Source organism: Symphalangus syndactylus, chromosome 7, assembly GCF_028878055.3.
Source record: "Symphalangus syndactylus isolate Jambi chromosome 7, NHGRI_mSymSyn1-v2.1_pri, whole genome shotgun sequence".
Taxonomy (NCBI): domain Eukaryota; kingdom Metazoa; phylum Chordata; class Mammalia; order Primates; family Hylobatidae; genus Symphalangus; species Symphalangus syndactylus.
In genome coordinates this window covers 107,454,292-107,465,766 of record NC_072429.2, presented here as the reverse complement: position 1 = coordinate 107,465,766, position 11,475 = coordinate 107,454,292, and the positions used below count along the sequence as shown (strand labels likewise).

General features: G+C 38.1%; 1 pseudogene; it reads right to left on the bottom strand.

Moving 5' to 3' along the window:
- Positions 1–2,519: 2,519 nt before the first annotated feature.
- Positions 2,520–10,623, bottom strand: LOC129485770 (uncharacterized; annotated as a pseudogene).
- Between the last annotated feature and the right edge of the window lie 852 nt (positions 10,624–11,475).

The following is an 11,475-nucleotide window of genomic DNA, read 5'->3' as shown; positions in this document are numbered from 1 at the left end:
ACTGTGGAAGGCTCTATCTGCCAAATCCTTTGTTCTCCCAGTGGGTCTATCCATCTTTTTCAGTATGTGAGGTAATCTTCAGCTGATTTCATTTTCCATCTCTATCTTTCACCCCACTCCAAAAATAAGGACTGTTATCTCTGAAATCCACATTTCCTAGAAAATCAGAGATGGAAAATTGTAAATGCTTATAGTTTTATCATCCTTTTTCACCAGTCTCATCTGTTATTGTTTCCTTCCTTTTACTCTCCTTATAAGGAATAGATAATTTCTTGCAATTTCACAAACTCCTTCCTCCTTAGAAGGTCCTTTCCAGCTTGTCTAACGTATGACTTCCTCCTGTTCCCTGGCTAATTCCCATTCTTCTTTTAAACACTAAGTGTCCCCTACCCAGAAAGGAGGCTGCCCCATTCAGTGTGGAATCAGACATTCATTTAGTGCTTCCAAAGCCTTCTGTGCTTACCCTTACAGCATTCATCACACTGATTAGGAATTGTTTTGTTTTGTTTTGTTTTGTTTTTTTGAGACAAGAGTCTCGCTCTGTCACCCAGGCTGGAATGCAGTGGCGCAATCTCGGCTCACTGCAGGCTCCGCCCCCCGGGGTTCACGCCATTCTCCTGCCTCAGCCTCCCGAGTAGCTGGGACTACAGGCGCCCACCATCTCGACCGGCTAATTTTTTGTATTTTTAGTAGAGACGGGGTTTCACTGTGTTAGCGAGGATGGTCTCGATCTCCTGACCTCGTGATCCGCCCGCCTCGGCCTCCCAAAGTGCTGTGATTACAGGCGTGAGCCACCGCGCCCGGCCAGGAATTAATAGGGTTTAATGTCTTCTCCATAAGACATGGCTTCTTAGACATATGAACACATGTACTTTCAGTGTCTGGTTCAAGCTATGTTTATGGTCCATAAACATCTATTTAATGAAAATTGAAATTCTAAGGGATAAGAGTGATCCATGACAATTTCCATTTTCTTTGAAAGATTTCAATCTTAAATTGCAAACAAAAAGACCAATGTGCCATTACCGATAAGCCTCTCCGTCTTTCTCAGATGACCTCAGCAAAGAGAGAAAAAAAAAAAACCAAAAAAACAAGAGCTGCAAGGAAGAGAGGAAAAAGACCAGGTTCAGTGGCAAAAATCACAAAGCAATTCTTGCAAATCATAAACTAAAAACATCTTGGCTGCATAAAGCTGCTTTTAAAGCAGAGTCGTATAATTTAAAAAGATCATTTGTATAAGGGATGCCATAACTTTGGCCAACAGTTCTCTTACCACTGATTTAAGAATCTTGGAATAGGTAATTCCAAGGATTAAAGTAAATGAAAATATGTTCAAATTATAATCAAATGAAAATGCTACAGAGGAGATGGTTAGGTGGAATTTTTTTCAGGGCCCTAAATTTAACCATATGAGATTATTTTCCAAGTATCATCCTAGTCAATCTCTGGGAATGGATTTGCTTTTTAATACTAAACCACATTTCATCACATGGATGGATCCTAACCTGCCTTATTTAGTTATTTCCCTTGATCACAGATAATTTTCCATGTTATATATACAGCATATACATAGCATGATGGTAACTTTTTCAGACTTGGCAAACTGGAGCTACAAATATACAAAATAAGCAACGGTTAAAATCTGTTCTCTTCTCCCAATGAACTGAGTTACCTGCACGAAATACTCTCTGTGGGGATATTACAGCTAACTGTTTCACAATGAAGTATAACAAAAAGATGAAAAAGGGGCAGGTTTATGGTGTGTGAATGATGTGTTTAAGTCGTTTTATAGACAAGCTCTCTGTAAGGCACAACTATCTAACTGTAGGTTTAAACAATATCGCATTAGGTATTGTTTAAATCTTATTTACCTGGACAATATTATTGATGTGTTAATTAGCCAAATGCATACAGAGTTTCTCTAAGTGTCGGGGACTGGGTAAGGTTTCTGCTATGGAGTTGAGGGTGTGAGTGAAGTTTTGGGAAGGTTGAATACCAAGAAGAAAAATAAGACTTGGCATCTAGCCCAGAGAAGCAGACAGTTAAATAAAGGAGAGAGAATTGTAAATTTGCAATTCAGCGAAGAGGAAAACAATGGTCCTTCTGGGTCCATTCAGTGGAAGGAATCTTAACCATCAAGTTTAAGATAGGCCTGCCAAGGATGCAAAAGCTGAGCTAGAATATTGGAAGTGAGTAGAGAGTAGTAGAGAAACTAGCTAGAATGGTAAGACTTAGGAGAAAGAATTGCCAGTCTTCGATGACTGGTGAATGAGGGGCGTGGGAGAGAGATAACACCTAGATTTCTGCTTTGGAAAACAAGTAGGTTCTGGTGCGCTGCAAGTTGTGTTCTTTGGAAGCAGATGCCAAAACAAAGACTGGCATGACAAGTATTTATTAGAGATCAAATTCTGTAGAAGGAAGGCAGAGGAAGCAGGGTTAGGTGGAAGTAGAAGATGAATTGCAATGCAGGCCTGATGCTTTGGTCAATCTCTCAAGAGCTCTGGGTAGCATATGGCTCATCAAAGTTGTCCTGAAGGGAGCTGAAATGGCTGGGGCTTTGTGCTCTCACTGTACTGAGTAATTGGATGTAGATCAGTCCAGGAACGGCATGGTCTTAGGTGAGATGACTCTCTGAAGCTGTGAAGAAACCTGTGGGAGCTGACAACTGAGGCTGCTTGCTGACAACCTTCCCAGCTACTGGATACAAGTCCTCCTTGAGGGGTATCTGGGCAACATAGGTTGCAGCAGGAAGTGGTTTGAGTGAATATAGAGTTCTATCTTGGACATATTAAGACTGAAGGACATTTAGCCAGAGCCAGCCTGTAACCAATTAGTTGTATAAGAAGTCTTTGAGTGCTGGAGAAGAGTTTGGACCAGAGACATAGATTTTGGAATTATCAATATTCGAGACTAAATTGAAGCAATGGGAAGCTAGGCAAGCTCACCCAGGCATGTAAAAATGGCATAAAAGGACCAAGACTGGAAGCCAGGAGAGCACCAACTTTTCTGAAACAACCAGAAAGAGAGGATATTGACAAGGTTTAAGAGAGAATGAGAATCCAAGAAGGATCATTTCATAGGAAACAAAGAAGGAAAATTCTTCTAGGAGGAGGAATTGGACAGGAGTCAGCACTTGCCTTAGAAAACTTCAATAAGATAAGGACCCAAGTGTCCAGTGCATATGTGTGTGTGTGTGTGTGTGTGTGTGTGTGTATGTGTATGTGTTAAGTGGGCTATCTATAAAGTCCAGACCTCAGGATCAAACCACATCTTACCTCAGCATCTCTATCTCCATCTGCCATCTTGTCCTTATCTTTAGTTTTGAAGGAGAAATGGTCTTTTCTCCATATTAAATGTTAAATTACTTGTTGGTTTATCACATTTAACTTCTTTCTTTATATATGTTTCCTCAGTTGGCTATTTCTACCAAGTCTCCAATTTTTCTGCCTTATTGCGACAGATCTGCCCTATAATGGCAGGTGGAGGCCGTGGTAAAAGTAAGTTTAGCTTGATGCCATCTTCTAGCTATCATCAGATTTCTCTATTTTCTTTCATTGATTACTTTTCTTGTATCAGGGGTATATTTCTATTATTTTTATTTCCTCTCCATTCATTCCTCACCACTGAAATGATTATTCTCTTGAAGACTGTTAACAATAACTACCTATGTTTTTCTAATCTTCGTATTCAAGTTATTAGGTAGTAATCATAATTTTGGCTTTACAGTTGAGGCTCAGAGAGATTATTTGATTTGCCAGAGATTACAACATTATGAAGAGGCTCAACCAGGATTCAGATTGGCAATTGCTTGGCTGCAAAGCTTTCCTAGAACAGCCCACTGCCTTTCTCACATTCAGGACTATTGATAAATTCAGAGATCTTTTTTCCTCATAATCCTTGTCATCAGCTGCATTTGATATTTTGGCTTTCCTCTTTGTGGAAGACATCTATTTTTGCCAGTCTGGAATTATTTTCTTCTAAATTGGATAAGAGTATCCCAGTTTTCTCTTTAGAGACCCACCCATTTCTCTCATTTCTAATGTGTCTATCTCAGCACATTAGGGCTGGTCTCACTCACTCCCAGATCTAGAGGTAAGCACATGACATAAAAGAAAGCAAATATAATAAGGCCAAAAGTCCTATGTATATGCCAATGTTCGTGATTATTTTAGGTACCCCATTCCTACATAACCCTTATACTTCTAGGTGGCAAGACTGACGTACCAGTTTGAAACATGGACTTGCTGAAAATAACAACTACTTGTATGATTTGCTGAAATCCCTGTCCTCTTTCCACTGTACCATGATGATCCAGTATTTGGCTGGTGTCGTCCCAATTCAGGCCTTAAGCTCATAATTTGTATGGCCAGCAGCCACCAGGAATGAGACACAAGCTGGCCAGCTTGTTCTCTGCAATGATTTGGGGTCTTCTCATTTTCTTTCTGCCTTGTTCTCATTCTCTATGTGGTCTTAGTGTCTACCAGACTCCTGTTCCTTCAAATTTTAATTTATGCTGACTTCCACTTCCAAAAGTGATAGACCTTGGACTTCTCCACATATATATGTATATATATGTAGTATATATACATATATATGTGTATATATACACACGTGTGTATGTGTATGTATACACACGTGTGTATGTGTATGTATACACACACGTGTGTATGTATACACACGTGTATATATACATACACATATACATATGTGTATATGTGTATGTATATATACGTGTATTGTGTATATATAGGTATATATGTGTATGTGTATATATACATACATATGTGTATGTGTATATATACATACATATGTGTATGTGTATATATACATACATATGTGTATGTGTATATATACATACATATGTGTATGTGTATATATGCGTATATATGTATATGTGTATATATACGTATATATGTATATGTGTATATATACGTATATATTATTTTTTTGAGATGGTGTCTCACTCTGTCACCCAGGCTAGAGTGCAGTGGCACGATCTCAGCTCACTGCAACCTCCGCCTCCCTGGTTCAAGCTATTCTCCTACCTCAGCCTCCTGAGTAGCTGAGATTACAGGCACACATCAACATGCCCAGCTGATTTTTGTATTTTTAGTAGAGATGGGGTTTCACCATGTTGACCAGACTGGTCTCCAACTCCTGACCTCCTTTGCCTCCCAAAGTGCTGGGATTACAGGGGTGAGCCACCGCACCCAGTCAAAAATATTTTTTATTGTCTATTTCTTGGTTTAGTTGGAGTTTGGGGTTGTTTTCACATTTTTACTTCCAACTACTTCTGCCCATTTCTGGTTGCTTCAGAGCACTTACAAACCCAAGATCCAGCATCCAGGAACCCAAACATAGCACTAATCCATTTGGCCAATACCCAAACTTGTTATGCTGGTGCTTCAGAAGAGGAGGATCAGAAAATTTTCTGAATTCACATTTACCTCTCCTGCTTGTAAGCAAGAGTCTCAGGGACAAGGACCAGGTCTGGTTAACTTTTGGTTCTCTCAGTCCCTGAATAACACCATGGTAGTTATTGAGAACATCCTTGCTATATTAAGCTGGTTGGACCCCATATGGCTTAGGATTAGAATCTTAGAATTTCAGTTTTTAACTGTGCCAAGAATTCTCCCTCTAACCTGGAATGACTCAATATTTCCCTTACATATAAATTAGGGATGCTGATTGGAAATGTCTACAAAAGACTGTAATATTTTAATACCAAAAAGTGAATTTTATAAAATTCACTTTATGACTATTACATAATAGAGAAAACCACAAAGAAAAGAGGTTTTCATTTGTCATGATTTCTAAGCTTAATTTCAAATTTTATCTTTTTTATAAAAATGTCTTCTGGAAAAAATTTTTAGGGTTTGGAAGTTTTCATTCAAGTTCAATATGAGAAAATCCTAGAGCAGTGGAGAATCATATGATATTGGACAAGATCTAATTTTCCAAAGAAGGAAGCAGAATTTCTTTTGCACATTTCTAGTCTTTTTCTACTTTTTTAGGTGGTAGTATCTTCTTTATTTTGTTACCTACATGGCAAAAATAGAGAACAAAATGTGTGACCACAGGAATTCTAAGCTGAATTTATGATCGTGAGAGAGATATGCTTAGGCATCACTGAGGGATGTACTTTGGTCTCTTCAGGACAATGAAGTCATCCTAAGAGTGATTATGTCTTATCTTAATTAAATCATAGAAAGATTTCTATTTGAAACTGCCACAGGTAGAACAATACATTTGTGAAATGATAGTTTTCTTCAGTGTATGAGGTTACATATAGTGAAGAGTAACTCTATGTGGAAGAAGATATTGAAGTTCAAAGGGACTATTAAATAACCCCCCTGGTTTTCACTCTTGAATTCTAAATCAATTGAGATGGGCAAAGGAGTGAGCCAGATGAAGATCAAAGTAGGACTCCCAGGGAACATGTGACAACAATGAGCTTCCCGATTATGAGCCCTGAACTAAGCAAACATATTCACCCACTCACTCTGGGGGAAGAAAAGCAAGTTTACAACCTTTACCACTAAGCTTTCCACATGGTCCACTAGAGCAGATTCCCTGCAGGCAGGCAAATCCCAAAGACCAAGGGCAGAAGAAGGAGCTACACTTGCCAGGTTTTCCTTTGAAACTCACCAATCTTGAAATTAGTCTGCCTCTCCTGAGGAAGAGAGTAAACCGCTGAGAGGGGAAAATTCCTTTTGAAGGAAAAGAGGAGTGAGGAATAAGAGCACTTCTAGCCCCTATCAGCACCACCAAATGATGTGTACTTGACACACTCCTGAGTGTGGGATTATAGGCATGAGCCACTGTGCCCAGCCTTTTTAAACTTTCTTACAGAAATATCTTTTCCAAAATTCTGGATGCTCAAAATGATGATATTATCTCAATAATGATACTTTCCCTAGAATATATTGTTTGATGTGCTATATTATTCTACAATGTTTCAGTTCTTAAGAAGCTTTCTGTTAAATATGATGGTAACCTTGTTTACTATCCAATTTATCATAATTTATATTTCTGATACTTACACTAACCAGCTGTGGCACGAAAGACCTGCAGAAGATTTTCTTAGATGTTGATGCCTATGAAGAAGACTGAGAAAGAATGGCCAAGGGTGGGAAGTGGGCCAAGAAGAAATTCTCCTGGAATCCAGCAGAGTAGGGGAGTAAAAGAGAATTTCCATGGAGGTGCATTTTCTAAGAACTACATTAAAAACTTTTTTCCATCAATGATTTTGGCTTTGCAAGGTCACTTTCTAAGTGTTTCTTTTTAATTGTACCACAGATCATTAGAAATTTGTCTTTTAACTTTCTTCTTTTTATTTTTTTGTTTTATAGAGACAGGGTCTGTCTATGTTGCCCAGGCTGATCATGAACTCCTGGGCTCAAGCTATTCTCCAAACCTGGCCTCCCAAAGTCCTGGGAATCCAGCAGAGAAGATTCAAGAAGATTCCAGAAGTGGTCAAGACATTGATGTTAAATGGTTAAGCAAAATAAGGACTGAAATACATATTTGCCTCTGGCAAGTAAGAAGTTACTACATACCTCAATGAAAGTAGTTTTAGCAGAATAGTGCACTGAAAGCCATTTATAATGGATTCAGGAGTAACTCATCTGTGGAAATGGAAACTGCTATTGTGAAATGTAGATTTCCACTTCTAAAGATTTACTTATGAATAGAAGGAAAAAGAAAGTACAAGATTTTACAAGATATATTAGGTCAAAGGAAAATTGATGTTCCTTCATAAAAAATGACTACCAATCTAATAAACATACTGAAAACCTATAGTAATTAGTACATTACTGATGTATTTCTACGTAATGGTATCATACAATAAATTACAACTAATTTCTGTGGTCCTTGTAATTAGACCATACAGTATACGATGGAATTAAATGTGATGAAAAACAATATATACAAGAGAGTTCTGAATGCACCAGGAACTTTATCAAAGGCTTCCTGGAGGGAGTAGGGCTTGGCCATTCCTTAAAATTAGGTGGAATATAAAAAAAAAAAAAACTTGGTTAAAAGGACAAAGATGGCCGGGCGCGGTGGCTCACGCTTGTAATCCCAGCACTTTGGGAGGCCGAGGCGGGTGGATCACGAGGTCAGGAGATCGAGACAACGGTGGAACCCCGTCTCTACTAAAAATACAAAAAAATTAGCCGGGCGTGGTGGCAGGCACCTGTAGTCCCAGCTACTCGGAGAGGCTGAGGCAGGAGAATGGCGTGAACCCGGGAGGCAGAGCTTGCAGTGAGCCGAGATTGCGCCACTGCACTCCAGCCTGGACGAAAGAGCGAGACTCCGTCTCAAAAAAAAAAAAAAAAAAAAAAGGACAAAGATTTTTCAGGATGGCAAGAAAGAATAAAGGTATTGATCAAGGCATAATAATTAGAATGCAATTTTTATTTTTGAAATATGAAATTAAATGAAAATTCTTCCCATTGCCTGTTCCTCCTTCAGAGGCCCCAAATCATTGCTCAGCTTCAACCCTCGTCTTCTTCTTCTTCTTGAAAAGACTCCCAACCCTAGTATTATTAGTCAAACTAGACATGGGTCAGGGTGGGGAAAATAAAACAGATTGAAGTGGTTTATGTGTTTTTTCCCTTTCTTTACCTAAGAACATATTTATAATATATCACAGGCAGTGATTACTGTGTACAAGACACTAAATCAAGCACTTTTTCCATATCAACTAATTTCTAAAATTTAATCCTCACTATAACCCTGTAAGAAAAGTATTTCTATTTTGCATTTTACAAATGGGAAAACTAAGACACAGACGAGGTAAGTAAATTACCCAAGGTTATCCAGCTAGTAAGTAGCAGACCTAAGATTTAAACCTAGGCAGTCTGGTGCCTGGGGCTAAGCTCTCAAATGCTTTTGCTCTGCTGCCTTTATCCTTTTTTCTCTCTTTATTCCACTAAGTAAAAGTAATGCAAGCTCAAGATCTAAGAAAATAAAAATAAATAAATAAATAAAATCAAAAGTGTGCTGTCTTATAATGAAAACAATGATCCCAAACCCCACCTCTACCTTCAACCACTGTTTGCTTTTTAATATTTTTATATTTACGTAAGTATGTTTTAATGTAAATTGTATAAGCAATACATCTTTATATTATATATACACATACTCTGAAAGGTAAATACAAACACGACAAAATTCCCACCTACCCAATGGTACAGACATTTTAGAAAATTGACAAATAAATAGCAAAAGCCTCTGTGCTTCCCACCTACCCCAAAGCTAATTGCTAATCCCAATTTGTGTAATTCATCTTAAGAAAAAGAATATTTGCACATAACCAAAATATATGTATCTATTGTTATACTTATTTTAAAAAAGCACACAGAGTAAATGAATCATCTTTATGCACTGTGCTGTGCTTTGATTTTTTCTTATATAATGATAATTAGTTAATTTTTATACAACAATAATTATTTATTAAACAATCTCTAAAGAGTAGATGTTTCACAAATAATGATATATGTACAAAAGGTGAATTAAGACACATCCAAAGCCATGTGGTTTGGGGCTAATTCCTTGTTACATAAACTTTTTTACTTAACATAAATATGGGTACATCCTGTGAACTAGGAAGTATTGGAGATAAAAAAGAGTACAAAATGTGGTCCCTGTCATTAGTAGCTTATTGTGAAGATCCAAGAAGATGTCGAGTAAAGGCAAATGTGTGTCACGGCCACCCTCTGCCCCGTTCTTTGGTCAGGGCCTCCAGCGCTTTGCTCTGCCTCTGCAATCTGAGGCCCATCGTCCCACTGTGCTCTGAAGAATATAACTTTTCTGGAAGAAATTCCTGTCTTCAATGCTTCAGGCCAGTTAAGAGTCTCAAAATAAGTGGACAGAATATCAAATACTTGATCGATGGCCAACATCCCTAAATGAGAGTTATTTCCACTCTGGTGTCTGATCATGTATCCCTGGAACGACAGACAAGTGGGCTGTCCTGAAAGAGTATTCCTGGGCCTTTTGAAATGGCCCTTCTGAATGCTTTCATCCACAAGTCCATCAAAGATACAAACTTTGTTTAGATCAACATCTTCAAAAGTGTATTCTGAGTTAGGAGTCGGGAACACAAGGGTTTCCAGAGGAAATAAACTAAAACAAGTCTTCTTTTATGTCTAGCAAGTCACTAGAAAATTCATCTTCCCTCTTCACACAGGGCACTGTCTACTGTGAATCCAGTGAGGCAGATCCAAAATGGCCTATTAGATTTCGTTTGAACCATACAACCTTCATATCTGTCCAGCCAGTCTACTCAATTCCTTCTTTGACATGTGATAGGTCATACTCAAATTGATACACAACCTTTGTCCTGAGTGTTTGTCTTCCAAAAGAATCTCTTTGCTTAGAGATCTCAGAAAATATTTGCTGTGTTAGGGGCAGATTCCTGGATTTTCTGCGCATTTGGCTTTTCTTCTTTCTTTTTCTTGCTTTCTTTTGCTCTTCTTTACTGCAACTGTCTTTTCCCAGTGTCTCTGTTTTCTCTGGATATTTTTCTTATGATAACCAGAAAACCAAATTGTTTGAGAATGAGCACCATCCTGCACTCTGGGGGTCAGGGTCTCTCCCTCCTGGCATTTGCATTCTGCATCAATCTGCAGAAACTGAAAGCTTTCAGATATTTCAGGTATTCAGATATTTCAGGTGACTGTGTTCTAAGCACTCCCTTCTAATTCCCAGTTCATGTGCCTAGTCCACTGATCCCATCATGCACTTTGCTTTTTTCAATTGAAAATGTATCTTCAGTATTTTTCCATGTCTGGACACACACATCTGCCTCCCTTTTTTTTAAAGGTTGCATGATATCTAGTAAGATTACTCTATAATTTACTTAACCAATATTTGTATATATTGATGGATATTTTTAATGTTTCCAGTTGTTTTAATTTTCCAGTTGTTGCATTTTTCTTAGATTTGTTGTGAAATTAAAAGAGTTAATGCGAGTAAAAAATGTGTTTTTTCTCTCTAGCAGAAATCCAGTTATAAAAATCTAACAAAAACAACTGTACATAGAAGTCAAGACCTAAATATGAAGAAGACTGAAATGTGGCATGATTTTAAGTAGTTGGTAGAGTATCAGTAAATATATTGACTTTTGCACTAGGATTTTTTTTTTTTAGCGACACATGGTTTTAACACTGGATGTATAAAGAAGTCATTGTAATCTCAACGTACTCTCTAGCTCACCAGTGAACAGTTCTGTGTATAACAATGGGGAGAGGAAATGGGTGAACAGACTGATGCAATGCATACACATATATCAAAAAATAACTCTCCTCCTTTTAGCTTTACTTCTCATTACTGGTCTTCCTCCTTTTCAACTGGGGGTCCAAATATTCTCTAGGCACCACCAGGAAGATAAGCTGACAGTGCTCCAACCACACACACACACACACACCTCAAACTCCCTTCCATATATCGTGAGCTATAGCTGCC